This window comes from Chaetura pelagica, unplaced genomic scaffold, assembly GCF_000747805.2.
Source record: "Chaetura pelagica isolate M959 unplaced genomic scaffold, ChaPel_1.0 scaffold222, whole genome shotgun sequence".
Taxonomy (NCBI): domain Eukaryota; kingdom Metazoa; phylum Chordata; class Aves; order Apodiformes; family Apodidae; genus Chaetura; species Chaetura pelagica.
Window position 1 is genome coordinate 9,078,507 of NW_009952711.1, and position 13,572 is coordinate 9,092,078.

Here is a 13,572-nt window from a genome sequence, read left to right on the forward strand (position 1 = left end):
GGTTCACTACCAAAATTCAAAAGATGCTTCTCAGCAGAGATGAGCCCTGGTGGGAATAGGGCTCCCAGGAGGCAAAGCAGCCCTTGCACAACTGCAGTGCCAGGAGACAGTTGTGGGGTCCTGGCTGTGCCCAGGGCACCAACATGTGTCAGAAACAAGGCCAGGGAAAACACCATAAGCACTGGCATTAGTCTAAAGAGAAGACAAGAGAGCAGTTTTTAAGTACATCAGAGGCTGCTGCAAAGAGAAGAGGAGTAATTTATTTTGCGTGTTCACAGGGAGATAACAGGCTTAAATTACAGCCAGAAGGATCAGGTTAATGGTAGGAAAACCTTTCAAACAGTGAGAGCAGAGAGAGGTGCAGGAACAGATTGCCAGGGAAGGTGGTGGGGTTCCTGTCACTGGCAATCTTTAAAAGCAGGTTAGGCAAACACACCCCGAGGTGTTGCCAGTGTTGCTGCCATGCTGTGGCAGGGAGAGGTTTGCAACCTGTGGCCAGCTGATGCACACTAGCTCAGAGCTGTATTGCTCCACAGAGGAAGCCACAGCTCATTTTCTGAGAGATGCCCAAATGTAAGAAGACTGGAAAAAAAACTCCTGAATCACTTTCAGATTTTCCTCCTGGCTCTCTGTGACTATGACCTTGTCCTGTGCCTCTGGCACTGGGCTGCAGAGGGAATGGTGGGTAGGACCCAAGGCTGATTTACCCCAGGTTGATGGGGACTCAAGAGAGGCTTTAATCTGGATTTGAGCTCAGGCTTCAGCAGGCACCTTCCCCACCAGGGCATGCTCCAGCAGGCTCAGTGTGGCTGCTGGTGCCAGGTGTTTTCAGCAACCTGCAAGGGCTGATGGATGCAATGGGAGAAACTGGCATAGCAGGTTGGCTCCCTGATGACCAGCTCTGCTGGGCTAGATGAATACTGACCTGTGAAAACACCTGTGACAGCTTTTTGAAGTTTAATGCCCTTCTTAAAGATATTTTACCCTGGAGTACTAAATTAATCCTTTGGTGGAAACAGTCTGCCCTCACTGTCTAGCTACAGACATTGACTTGTTTAAATGGAAAAAAATATAGTTGTCTGGCTTTAAAGAGTTAATTCACAGATTTGCTGGAAAGCCCAGTAATGAGGTGAGGAGATAAATTTCTATAAATCAGTATTTCTGTGGCTTGTGATCTTTCTAGATGTGGGCAGTCCAGACAGCAGCTGCCAGTATTTGTGGGGAGGTTTAAAGTTAATGTATTCAAAGACTACTTGGTCTGACTAAAAGAATTTCCCTTTGAAATCCCAGCTCTTTGAGCACAGCAGGAGCAGAGCTGTGGCATCATTACCTGGCACGCAGAGCTCGGAGGCTGCAGCTGGTAATGCCAGTGCAGCTACGGATTTGTTAGCATTTCTGTTGAAATGCTGCTTTTTGGGATTTATGAAGCTTCTTCATAACCAACCCCCCACCCCAGCTCAGGACACAGGAATGACTCACAAGCTGGATACTGACTATTTTTTTCTCTGCAGAATGGTAGTGAATCAAGCATGTAAGTCTGAGTGTGAAGGCTCTGAAGTGACCCGCTCTGATCTGAGAGGGACTCGTGCAAGTGTGTCACTTCACTCATGCAGGTTCAGAGAGTCTCTCTGAATTAATATCATGCTTTTTGCAGACTGATGCTGATTTACATAATGTGTTTGCACAAAGATAGTTTGTCCTACCCTATGGGCTTCTCAGCACCAGGAAACAGCAGGGCATGGAGTGACTGCTGTTTGCACAGGGAATGCACCTGGAGCTGGGATATGCCTGGTCTTCACATTTAGTGCTTGGGAACAGTGGGCATTTCTATATACAGAGCTGTGAATGTGCTATAAAGGTAAGTCACTGAATATCAGATTGTGCTAAAAACTCCAAAGTCTCTCTCCATTCAAACCAGGTGTGCTCCTTTCTCCTTGGCTGTTTTCTATGATGCATGGTTGGAAGCAGCTGATGCATTGCATGAGCAACAGGTGAGCTACTCTGTGCTTGAAGGCTGCAGGCATGTGCCCTTCTCTGCCTTCCTGTTAAAAACCAAGAAGAAAACCCCACTAAATTTCTGTTTCTCCCCAAAATTTAAGGTTTAGTCTGGTCTTTACAGGGTCTTTTCTCTTCTCCCCCTTGCAGAGGAGTCAGTCCAAGGGTGTCTCATTTGCTACCCTCCAGTCCACTGGGACTTGCCCAGTTTGCCAAGACTTCTTGTAAATTATGTAAAGAGACTTGGTGAGCACATCCACCGGTCAAGAAGGTGCACATGTATGCCAGGACAACAGGCCCATGATGGACAAAGAGGGATCAGTATGAAGGCATTCATTAGGCCTAAGGAAATGATGGGAAATGCTGCTTCTTTCAGTCCTCTCTTACAATGAAGAGGTTAGTAGAGTGTGCACGCTTTGGAGAAAAAGAGATTTAAGGCTACACATGCCTGCACTTGAAAAGCAGGGGTTTAATTCCAAAACTTTCTGTTTACATCTGTGTGCTACGCAGCACATTAACATGGTAATGCTAGGAAAGAGGGACACATCGTTTCAAGTAAACCTGTGGTAATGATAAAAGGTGAGTGGTATCAAAGGCATCTTTTAATAAATGCCCCAGCAAACCTTGGCGGCGAAAGCAGCTGAGAACAGTATGTGAGCCAGTCCCTGGAGGGGGGGGGGCACACAGGCTCAAAATTGCTCTAGACCAGAGCATTTTTTCCTGGCACAAGGTATGTGATTTTCATTCTCAGCATGTCATGCTCAGCTGAAAGCAAGAAGCAGCACAATTAAATCTGCTCAGGTAGCAGTGACATTAACAGCTCAGCTACTTGTGAAATGCTTTGTAAAACAAACCGTCTTTAGCAAGACATTGCTCTGGCAGCAGGAGTGAGACATAAGCTGCTCAGAAAACATATTTAGCAGAACTACAGTTGCTCATTTTCCACTAGATCCCTCTCCTGCCCCAGATCCCCAGCAAAGTCCTGAGGCCAAGGGTAAAGAGCAGCCTTCCCTGGCTGCAGCTGGGAGAAGAAAATCAATGTCTGACTGGGAGTGTGGGTTTGTCCCTCTTGAAAGAGTTGCTTAGTCACTGTTGGTGTCATAAAGACAATTGCAGCTCCTGTCTATCCCAAGGGAAGTGTCTAAATGCCATCCCATGGGCACCTTTGCAGAACTGAAAGGAACTTCTCTGAGGAGCTGAGGGACAGCCAGCTCTGACGCCAGCAGTGGGGCTCCACATGTCTGGGCACCGTGGGCAGCGCAGACGCTGGGGTGACGGAATGAGCTGGAATCACTGCTCGTCAGCCAGTGAGTCACTGCCCTTCCCATGGCCTCTTCCTGGGAAGCAGCGGTGACAGCAACTTCAGATCAAGCACCTACACATCCCTCAGCCTACTGGGAGCCCCCTGCTTTGTCCCCTCCCTCCTGAGCCAGCACACCTGGGAGTCTGGAATAACAATACAGAATAGAGCACAACAGAATAGAGCACATGGGGAGAGGGAGCAGCAGAGAGACTGGCAGACACTCTGTGTGCGTGTGGGACCGTGCGACTGAGACGGACACTGTGTGTGAGTGAGACTGTGTGACAGAGACGGACACTGTGTGTGTGATCATGTGACAGACACTGTGTGTGCGCGCGTGTGAGTGACAGACTGTGTGTGTGTGTGTGTGTGTGTGTGTGTGTGTCTGTTTCCCTCCCTCCCCTCTTCCCTAAAGCCATTCTGTCCTACCGGAATGCACAGGGCACTTCCACTGTTAAGAGAAAGTGAATCACTGCAGTTTCTCAGGTTTCATAGCCAGGGATTATCTTTATAAATGCACCCAGCACTGCTATCAATAAGCAGTATTTGAAAGATGTAAATGCTTTTTTTCTTTCCTGGCCTCTTTAATCTTCATGGAAACTCTTGGATCTCCTTTTGTATAATTCATCTGTATGGTAATGAACAGTGCAAACCTGTATCCACAGAAGAATGAAAGCCATGGCTAATGGTAGCAGCGAAATGGTAAAAGTAAATAGCTTTGGAAACTGATACACTTCAGTGTGACACGATAATGCAAAAAAAGTTGCCTGTGCTGGTATTAATTCCCTGAATGTCTGAATTCCCTCCAGCCAGCACACATCAAGCACAATCCAGGGCATGTGCAACACATCATGGGCAATGATGGGAAGCTGGGAGGAAAGCAAGAGCTCAATCTTTTCCATAAATTTTCCATAAACTGCCAGTGCTAATGAATGAAAAGGACATGAAAGGAAAACAAAAATGCTCAAATCAATGTGCTTCATGTGCCAGTAGCTGTACCTGCTCATAAATTTGACTAATTAAATGCAAATATTTGTCAAGGAATGTAGATCAGGGTATTTAAGCCCCCACTCAGACTGCAGCATCCAGCCACACATGGAAGCACGATCCCAGGAAGTTGTGTGGGGTTTAGCTCTGGGATACAAATGTGTTCATGAGGGGATACATTTTATGATGAAGAACAGTTGGTCCCCAAAGCTCTGCTCCAGCAGGACTGGTTCATTAAAACATTTCCAAGTTTTACCATTTTTAAGTTTTTAAGCGATACCACCTGTGCCTGCACACTCGTGGTATCAGCCTGAAAGCCAGGAGCTGGACTCTGTACTGGCACACAAAAATATCTTTTTTCAACACAAATAAAACCCCAGTTTTCCCTCTAGAGATCATGTCCAACAGAGCTCCTGGGAAGGTCTAGCAGTTCTGAAAAGTTACTGAAATATATTCAAGTTTCAAGGAGAGTGAAGACCCAAAGGGACTTTCACAGCACAGAAATCCACCCTTGAAAATTCCCAGGCAGGAGCCAGAGCCAAGTAGGAAGTGGCTGGAACACTCAGGCACGTGCTCCCAGCAAAGCATTGCTGCAGTAAGAGCTGAGGTGTTTGCCTTGCAAAACTTACCCAAACTTTTATAATTCACCAGGTCTCAGGTCTCCACAGCCTGAGGCAGCTGCACTGCTCCAGTGCCTGCGACAGGGAAGCAGGGAGCATGGTGCTGCAGGTGCCTGGCAGGGCCTTCCTTGGCCGAGCTGCCTCACAGCTCCTTAGGTGGCTGCTTCCAGCCTTGCTTGCTGAGGTCTAACTAGGCATTGCATTACAATATTTAATACTGTAAATAATTAAAATTATTTATAAAGTTCTTAGAAGATTAAAAGAAATGAAAGAAACACGTATGCGTGTTTCTCTGTGTGTCGGCAGATTTGTGCCTAAGTGCTCAGGCCTCCTACAAAGTGGAGAGACAGTTAAGAGATTAATATATAATTAACACATCCTCTTTTCTTCCCTTGTTGGTGCAGATGTGCCTTTAGATCAGAAGTGTGGAACATTAAAAGTGTTTGTGCTTTTATCCAGGCCTCCCCTGTGGTGTTATGGTTGATGGTTGGTTTTTTTTTCCTCCAAAAGGAAGGAAATTAGGTCCTAGCTTTTCCTGCACTAAGGAATACAAGATAACCAAAAACAGTGCATAGTATACAGTCTTTCACCTGCTTAGGTGTCACACATTAAACAGATTTCCCTGATGGCTGCATCCCTCACTGCAGCTCCCAGTAAAGGCTGTTTCTTCTGGGAATGCCGGTCACCTGTGTTACCAACAGCCAGCAAGGAACAGCCCTTCACACAGACCAGAGACTTTCTCATCCTGGACTTACTGAGGTGATTAGCCTACAGGAGTGTCAGCTGTGACTGTACTGACCAGTTACCTCTATGAACGAGCAGCACAAGTCACTTCCCCAGAGGTGACAGGACACGGGTGCTACTGCTGATCCAGGGAAACACACAGTTGGGATAATCAGCCTGCTCTGTAAGAGGAGAATCATAGATGGGACTTTAAAGATCATTTAGTTCCAACCCCCTGCATGGGCAGGGACACCTCTCACTAGATCAGGTTGCTCGAAGCCCCATCCAACTTGGCCTTGACACTTCCAGGATGAGGAGGAGGCTTGTTTCCCCTAACTGTAGGTGATGGGACACACACAGGTACTTCTAGGCTACTAAGCTTTATAATTATGCAAATCCAAATAGATAAATGCCTTTTACTAGAGTACATATAAGCTGCTTTTAAAGCTACTGGTTATTCAGGGTCTGCCAGAATTTGCTGAACTGCTTGTCAGAGCTATTGATGTCTCCTGGTGGAAATACTCTGATGAAAGGTCAGGGGAAGAAGCGTTTCTTGCTCAGCCCAGCACTGACATTTGCAGCCTTGTAGCCCACGGTAACAAAGGCACAAAGAGCCTCAGCCATTTAACAGTCTTCATATCTTACTTCCTTTGGGGAAGCCTGGTTTGTTGAAAAGACAGCAACCTCTGCTTCTGTAAAGTGAATACAATCATGCTGAGAGCATCGTTATGTGCTGCCTGTAGACGGACCTCAGCCTTATCCCCTACCAGGGCTCTGCTGCTGAGTGCGGACTGTGTCACCAGAAACCAGCAGTGACCTTGGGAATCAACCTCTTCTGAGAGGGCTCTTATTAGCTGCTCTCTGCTGATACAGGAAATTGGTATCAAAACATCTCTAATTTCAAATCAGAGGGTTACTCCTCAGCCGTAGGCAGTTCCTCCAGAGAAAATACCAGCTCTAGCTGCCACCAGGGGCTGGCTGCTCCATCAGTTACAGGAACCACAGGAGGCTTTTCAGTCCTGAGCATCCCGAAACAAGGTGACAAAAAACTTTCTCAGCATGCAGGAAGTCCAAAATTTCACACCAAAATATTTCTAGCTACTACCTGTCCAAGTTAGCACGTATGTAGCCACCCCAATACTGCAGCCCCCTCTGGATGAACTAACACTTTACAATGAATCAAGACCAACATTTTAAAGCTCCACCTCCTGAAAAAGCATTTTTAAGATTGTCTAATGTACTATACCATCTGTATAGATCAAAACCACATTCTTCTTCTCAAAGGACACAGCACTGTGTTCAGATTCAAAGCTGCAAAGATGTTCGTTTTCCAAAGTCAATGAAGACAGTGAGACAACAGATTTTACTTAAACTATATATTTTTACATAAAACAACTTTATGTTACAATAAAATCAGATAAAAATCACGAAGTTATATAATAAGTTCATAAAGAAAAAATCAAGTTTTCCTTTCATATATATAAAACCCAGCATTTACTGCTACCAGGAATCTAAATTTAACATTGACTGGCTATGGTCAGTTTGGAAAAAAAAAAACAAAATAAAAAGAAAAGAAAAAAAGAAGAGGAGAGTACTTTTTCACAGCAGACAAAATGACGAGGTAAGAGATGTTTGTATAACAACTGTAGTAAACACCCCAGTTTTCATTAAACCATAGACTAAATATAATAAACCCCCCAAAAATATACATTTAGAGCACTGCAGTGTTTTCCCACAGTTGTGTATCAACAAATTGTCAGTCATTCACTAAACTGTACTTGAAACAGTAAAAAGAGGGTGTATGTTTATCTTTAGTACTAAAACCTCATAATAATCTAAATATTTTGGTATAGCAGACCACACTAAAACACTCTCAGAACTTTCAACTACAAGGGCTACATTCATGTTAAAAACAATGTGCTTTGTTTTATCATTCATGATGAGTTTCATAGAACAGTAAGTTCATGATCACTATTAGGCAAGTAAATTAAAACATCTAAATGCTGCAAAATACTCTTTTATTGAGCATAGCTCCCTTTTCACAGATCCAAGTTAATCAATGTACTGCAAACTTAGAAGCTTAGTTCACAAATCTTACATTATCAGTCTTTTTATCTAGTATATGGCTAAAACAATTATTGCTGAACAGTGTTTAAAAAAAAACCCAACAAACCCAAAACCAAATCCAAACAAAAATATAACAGCAGAGAGATTTTTCTCAAGTGCCTTTCTTGTGTGTGTCATTATTATTAGGTAACAAAATTACTAGAAAGGAAAACAAAATCTATTTCAAAATGTGCATATAAAATTGTTGGAGGTATAGGCACCTTCATCCCAAGACTGTATGTTCAGGCTAGCTGTTAAATACCAACAAGGAAATTAAAAAAAAAAAAAAAAAAAAAAGAGCTAAGAAAAAAGACAGTAGAAAGTCAAACTGGTTAGACATCCAACATTCCCCAGGGACATAGGCAAAGCTCTCCCAGCCAGGACCAGCTCTGCCCACAGCCTGCAGGAGAGCCCTCGTTTGGGAAGCACCTTCATCACCTTTATCATTCACCTCCTCACTCTGTATTTCCCTTCAGGTGCTTTCTGGTTTACCACAGAGAACAGTATTTAAGACATGCAAATGTCATGCAACTGTCAAGTTTATCTTCTAGAAATGAGCCCAGAGCACTGCTGAGCTCCCAGGTACAGCACCCCCAGCCAGGCTGTGCTGGCCAGCCAGGGCTCTATGTCTGAGACTGTTGCCTTGTGGCTGTGTATTGCTTTGCTTGACACACAGGTGCTTGCTGACCACAGCCCATGGCAAGACAAATTACCCTGGGGTAGCTCTGTGCTTTACTGTTGCTAAATGGTGCCCACAGCAGCCCAGGGAGCCCCTCAGCCCCCAAGTGCTGGCCCTGCCCCTCTGCAGGGGCTCTGCTGCTGCTCAGACCCTCTGGGACACCAACAGCTGCCCCCATGTTTGATGGGAAGTGGTGCTCAGCTGTGAGTGTGGACATTTGCCTTCATCCCTCACCTTGCCACATCTGTGATGTGCTGAAGGCCTTCTGGTATTTCCAGGCTTGAGAAGCCCAGAACTGCCCAGACAAAGGTGAATAGGCTGACAGCTCAGTGTGGCCATCCTGTACCTTTGGCACATCCACAGCCTGTGGGCAGAGCACATCCTTCATTGAAGCTTCTGCTGAAACAATCCTCCAAATTATTCTGCTGTCCCAGTCCCCCTCCTACCCTTTCCCTTTGGGATTCAGCATCAACTCCTGTTGCTCAGTTGAAGCCAAACAGGGTGTTTCACCTGGACAGCAGGTTTATCTCTGCTAATCCATGGGCTCTGGAAGACAACACTATATTCCTCACAAGCCGTTGACACTTTGAAAGGTTTTGTAGAGATAATTATTCAGAAGAGCCTAACAAAGAGAGTCTCGTAGCTGAGAAACTCCCGCCACCAGGAGGCAGGGGCAGGAATGGGGGGGAATCTTCCTTCAACCATTCATGAAGCAGCCACATGTGGCAAGAAATTAATAAGGGAGAAGATGGATGCTTGGGAAATAAAACAGTGCAATGGCATAGTGCAGAAGCCTGTGGACAACTTGTGTCCTGCTGAGAGGGGCACAGGGGCTCCCAGAGAGCCACCCAGCAAACACAGGGTGAGCACCCACCTTAACACCACAAATGCCTTTGCTGATGTGCTTTGAAAGCGATGGCAGGAGGAACAGCAGAAACCCTTCCTGCTCTCCTTAACTCACTGAACAGCTTTAGAAAATGTTCACCCTAAATCTCCCACCTAAAAATAAAAAACAGAGATTTATCTAGAAAAAATGCATTGTCTAAATAACATTTGTTTTCTGGGTACAGATGCACCCAGTGAAAAACTATTTTTAAAAAGAGCATCTTTTGAACACTAGCATATAGGAAGTGGGAGGTGGCACTGAATTTCTTACAGAAAGACACTAAATAGACACAGACAGAAAAACACTGGAAAGTACTAATTTAGCTGAAAATGCACTTTTTAGGCCAAACAAAACTACTCGTGAAGTTGAGTCAAAATCAGCAAAGAGGCACCCAGATAGGAAAAAAGCAAAAGGTTAACCTGTTATATTTTGGGGTGTTAAACGACGTTTGTTTCAATTTTTAAAGGAATTATTTCCCAGGTGTGACTAAGGTAATTTTCAGAAACGTGAAACAACTTATCTAATGAAACACTCTGTCCCCTTGGAAACAATCATCTCAATATACTTCTGTGTCACTGACTATTTTTAGGTTTTGTGCTAATACCAAGTGGACCTCCTTAATTCTCATTTCGGCCATCAGAAAAAAAAAACCCTCACCATCATTCAGCAGCTCTAACACTAGGTCAAAGGAGCATCTCCCTGGAAACCCCACAAAATAGTAGGACATTCTCTAACCTGATGTGACAAGAGGCCAGCACAGATTTCTGCTCCCAGAGCCACCAGTTTGTTGCTGCTGCCGGGGCTGGCCCAACAAGATGGACAGTGTGGTGGGATCTGCAGTGGTGGGGCTGCAGGTATCAGCACAGGAAGTGCTAAGCACCAGACCTTTATTAACAAAAGACCATGTAACTGAAGTATGGTGGATTCTGTCATCAACCACGTGGAGGGAGAAAACCATGCTCAAAAAGGGAACCCAAGATTGGCCAAGGTAGGGTGCAGCCTTGTGTTAAGACACCTCTGCTCAGGATGGACAGAAACGGAGCGATGACTGATGGCACTGCTGAGGGCATGGGGAAGCCAGGGTTTGCCCAGCACTGTGAATTTATAACAAATAAAGCCAAGCTCTGCAGACTCTCTCTTGGGCAGAGATGAGCATTTCTTGGGCCCAGCAGTGTTTGGGGCTGTCCCTAAGCTGGTGGCTGCCAGCTGAGCCCAGCTTCTGGCATGAGCTGAATCCCCAACATGCAAGAAGGTGGGACAAATGCATCCGTAGGACGGTGCTGGCATTTTGGTGGGGGAGGGCTGGCTGCCCCTGTGCTCCCACCAGGAGGGAGAAGGTATTCCAATGCTGAGATGAGTTCCTGAGGAGCAGTGTGGTGCTCAAGGTTTGGCAGGCAGGGGTTATTGCTGGGCCACCACAAAGCCTCAAGGAATCAGCAGTGTGACACTACGGTTCCAGCTCAGCGGGTGCACAGGACTGCAGTCCCAGGGCAGGGATGGGGCAGGACAGAGAGGGGAGCTGCAGCTGGCATCCAAAAGCTTCTGAGAACATGCACTGCCTGTTCCTAGCAGGGTTTTGAAGAGGAAAAATAGACCAAAGGGAAGGAAAAGGTTAAAAGAGAGGGAATTTGGGGGAGGGTTTTAAGTGCTTTTATATGGAAGCTCTCAAATTCCTACTGTTGGGTAGGAAAAAGAGAGAGAAGGCAATTCTAGCAAGGCCTCAGATGCCTGAAGGATGGATTTAGTCAGTTTATAGCTGTGTGCAGGCATCCCTAAAACCTCAGCATCACAGCAAAAGCAGGTAAGGAAAACATACATTTGGGGCAAGACTAGAAGAGACCGAGCAGGGATTCACCTGAGGACACCCCATCGTTCCTCTGGTGGCCACAAAGCACTGAGAAATACCCACTGGTGTCAAGAGTCGTGCACTGGTTTAATGCACCAGCATTAAACTCCATCTGTTACACCAGTGCAATCCCATGGAAACACTTTTCTTGCCAATTGAAGAGTCGCTTAATACATTCCTAATGAACTGGATCTGAGACAGAGCTGACTAAAGTGGAAAAGAAATCTGGATTAACCCAATAAAATAATTCATTCACAGTCTTTTGCATCCCTCTAATCAGAATCATATTAAAAAGAGTATTTTATATTAAAACCAAGGAGGGAGCCCTAAGACTGCTTAACAGAAGATGTAGCAGGGTGCCACAGCAATCAACCACTGTGTCAAGGAGGGCCCTAACTACCTGTATTGCTTGCAGCTCTTAGCTATGCTACACCCTGGTTCCCAGCTGGTGCAGGAACTAGCTGCAATTTGGGAAGTCTAAAGCAGCATGGGAGGAGACAGGAAGCAGGATGAGCTGCCTGTTAAATCATGGTGTCCATCTGACTTGCTATCAAATAATAACTCTAAAAATGGAGATTACTTGTGCATAACCACACACAGTTTCTGACATCACTTTCAATTCTGAGCAGTCTGTTCTATCCCCACATTATGCAACCATTGAATCTTCCATGCTGGTAAAGTCTCATTCTCACACGCCTACATGCTATGTACCTGATTTTTATTTTAAATATCAACAGCCTACAGCAATTTTTTTAAGATAATTAATTGGTCAAAATGTTTATGAAAGGTCCCAGCTTCACATTCTGTTGTTTAAAATGAGTAAAAGCAAAAATACAAGAAGTCCAGTCTAAGAAGCAGGCAATGAAGGTAACCCAAGAGTAAAAGATAAAATGAAAATTCAAGGAACAATTGCAGATGGAACCTACCTCCAGCATGGAGATGATATATCCACATTCAAAAAGTATTCAACGCATATTTCATCTATAATCAACCTTTCTTTTAAAAGTCACTTTTATAATTGACATGTACCAAGAAAAGAAACAAATCCAAACCAAACATGGCTATTTCATATCACTGCTGGAATGCACTAGCACAGTGTTTAACCAAGCCTTCCTCTGGATTAAGCAGGTAAAAATGTCACACAAACAAAAGATTTTTCTTGAATTAATACATATCCTTCATAAACAAGACTTTCAAACCAAGTGACAGACAAAGAAGAGAAAGAAGTTGAAGGCAATCACAGGGGCAAGAGCAAAACTTGTGCTAAATTCTCCTTTCTGGCCCTTTTTACATCCCTGTCTATGATGATGTGAACTTCTCTCTCTCTGGAGCCCAGTGTATGACTTTGCATTTCTCAAAACACATTTAGAGCTGCTGAATAATCAGTTTGAGAGTATAACAACATTTTTGCCTTTTGGGTTGGGTTTTTTTTTTTGGACAGTCTAACCTGGTACCTGATTACTATCCCACTGCCAAAGATACACAAGGTGAGAATGCAGATATCCTATAGGTAAGGATTTTGATTTCCTGTGGTCGTGTCCCTGCTCAGCCTCCTGGGCAGAAACCTGCTTCTGAGCAACGCCTTCGAGTGACCTTATACTGCTTTTCAGATTAATCTCTCCTCCTTCACTACTGCAGAAGTTAATCAACAGCAATCAAGCTGCACAGAGGTGCATGTGCCCTGTGTACAAACCAGCAGCACACTGCTTTTAAAAATAAAGATCTGGTCCCAAGGCTTTGGTGGGCATTTTTCAGAGATGCACATAATGATGGAACTATATGGGTTCCAAACTGAAGACTAAAGAAAGATGACCTTGCTAGGCAAGGGAAGCTGTCCTCACCTATTGGTAAGATGCATGACTTGAAGAACTGAAATTCATTTCTACATCATTGGTTTTGCACTGTGTGGGCCCAGGCAAGCACATGCACCCTGTGCTGGAGGTTATCTGAAACCACTGGGGTTTTTTTGGTGAATCAGGCCTGATTGACATGGTCCCTAAAGATACTGGTGTTTGTGTGAAGTGATTCACTTGACTGCAGCTCATCACAGGCACATTTTGCAAACTGCAGGAGCTCCAGTTAATCTTCTCTCTGCTCCACTAAGGAATAAAAGTGGATGTTGCTAGGAGTGCTGATAGTCCAGACAAGAAAAGACTTGTTTTCTGTTTCTATGGTTGCAACAGCCCTTAAGAAAGAGATATATTTCCCTGCAACAACTAACTGCATATTCATTTTAAGGTAGATCTAGTTCCAGATTCCTGAGACAGAACCCTCTACCTGTTCCCAACTCCACGAAGCCACAGCAGCAATATAGAATTTCTAATCCCAACAGAATTCAGTGAGCAGCATGATTGGTTTGGAAAATAAACAAACAAACAAAAACCCCACAGCAAATTTTCAGCCTCTATGTACAAAAACAATGCAAACAAG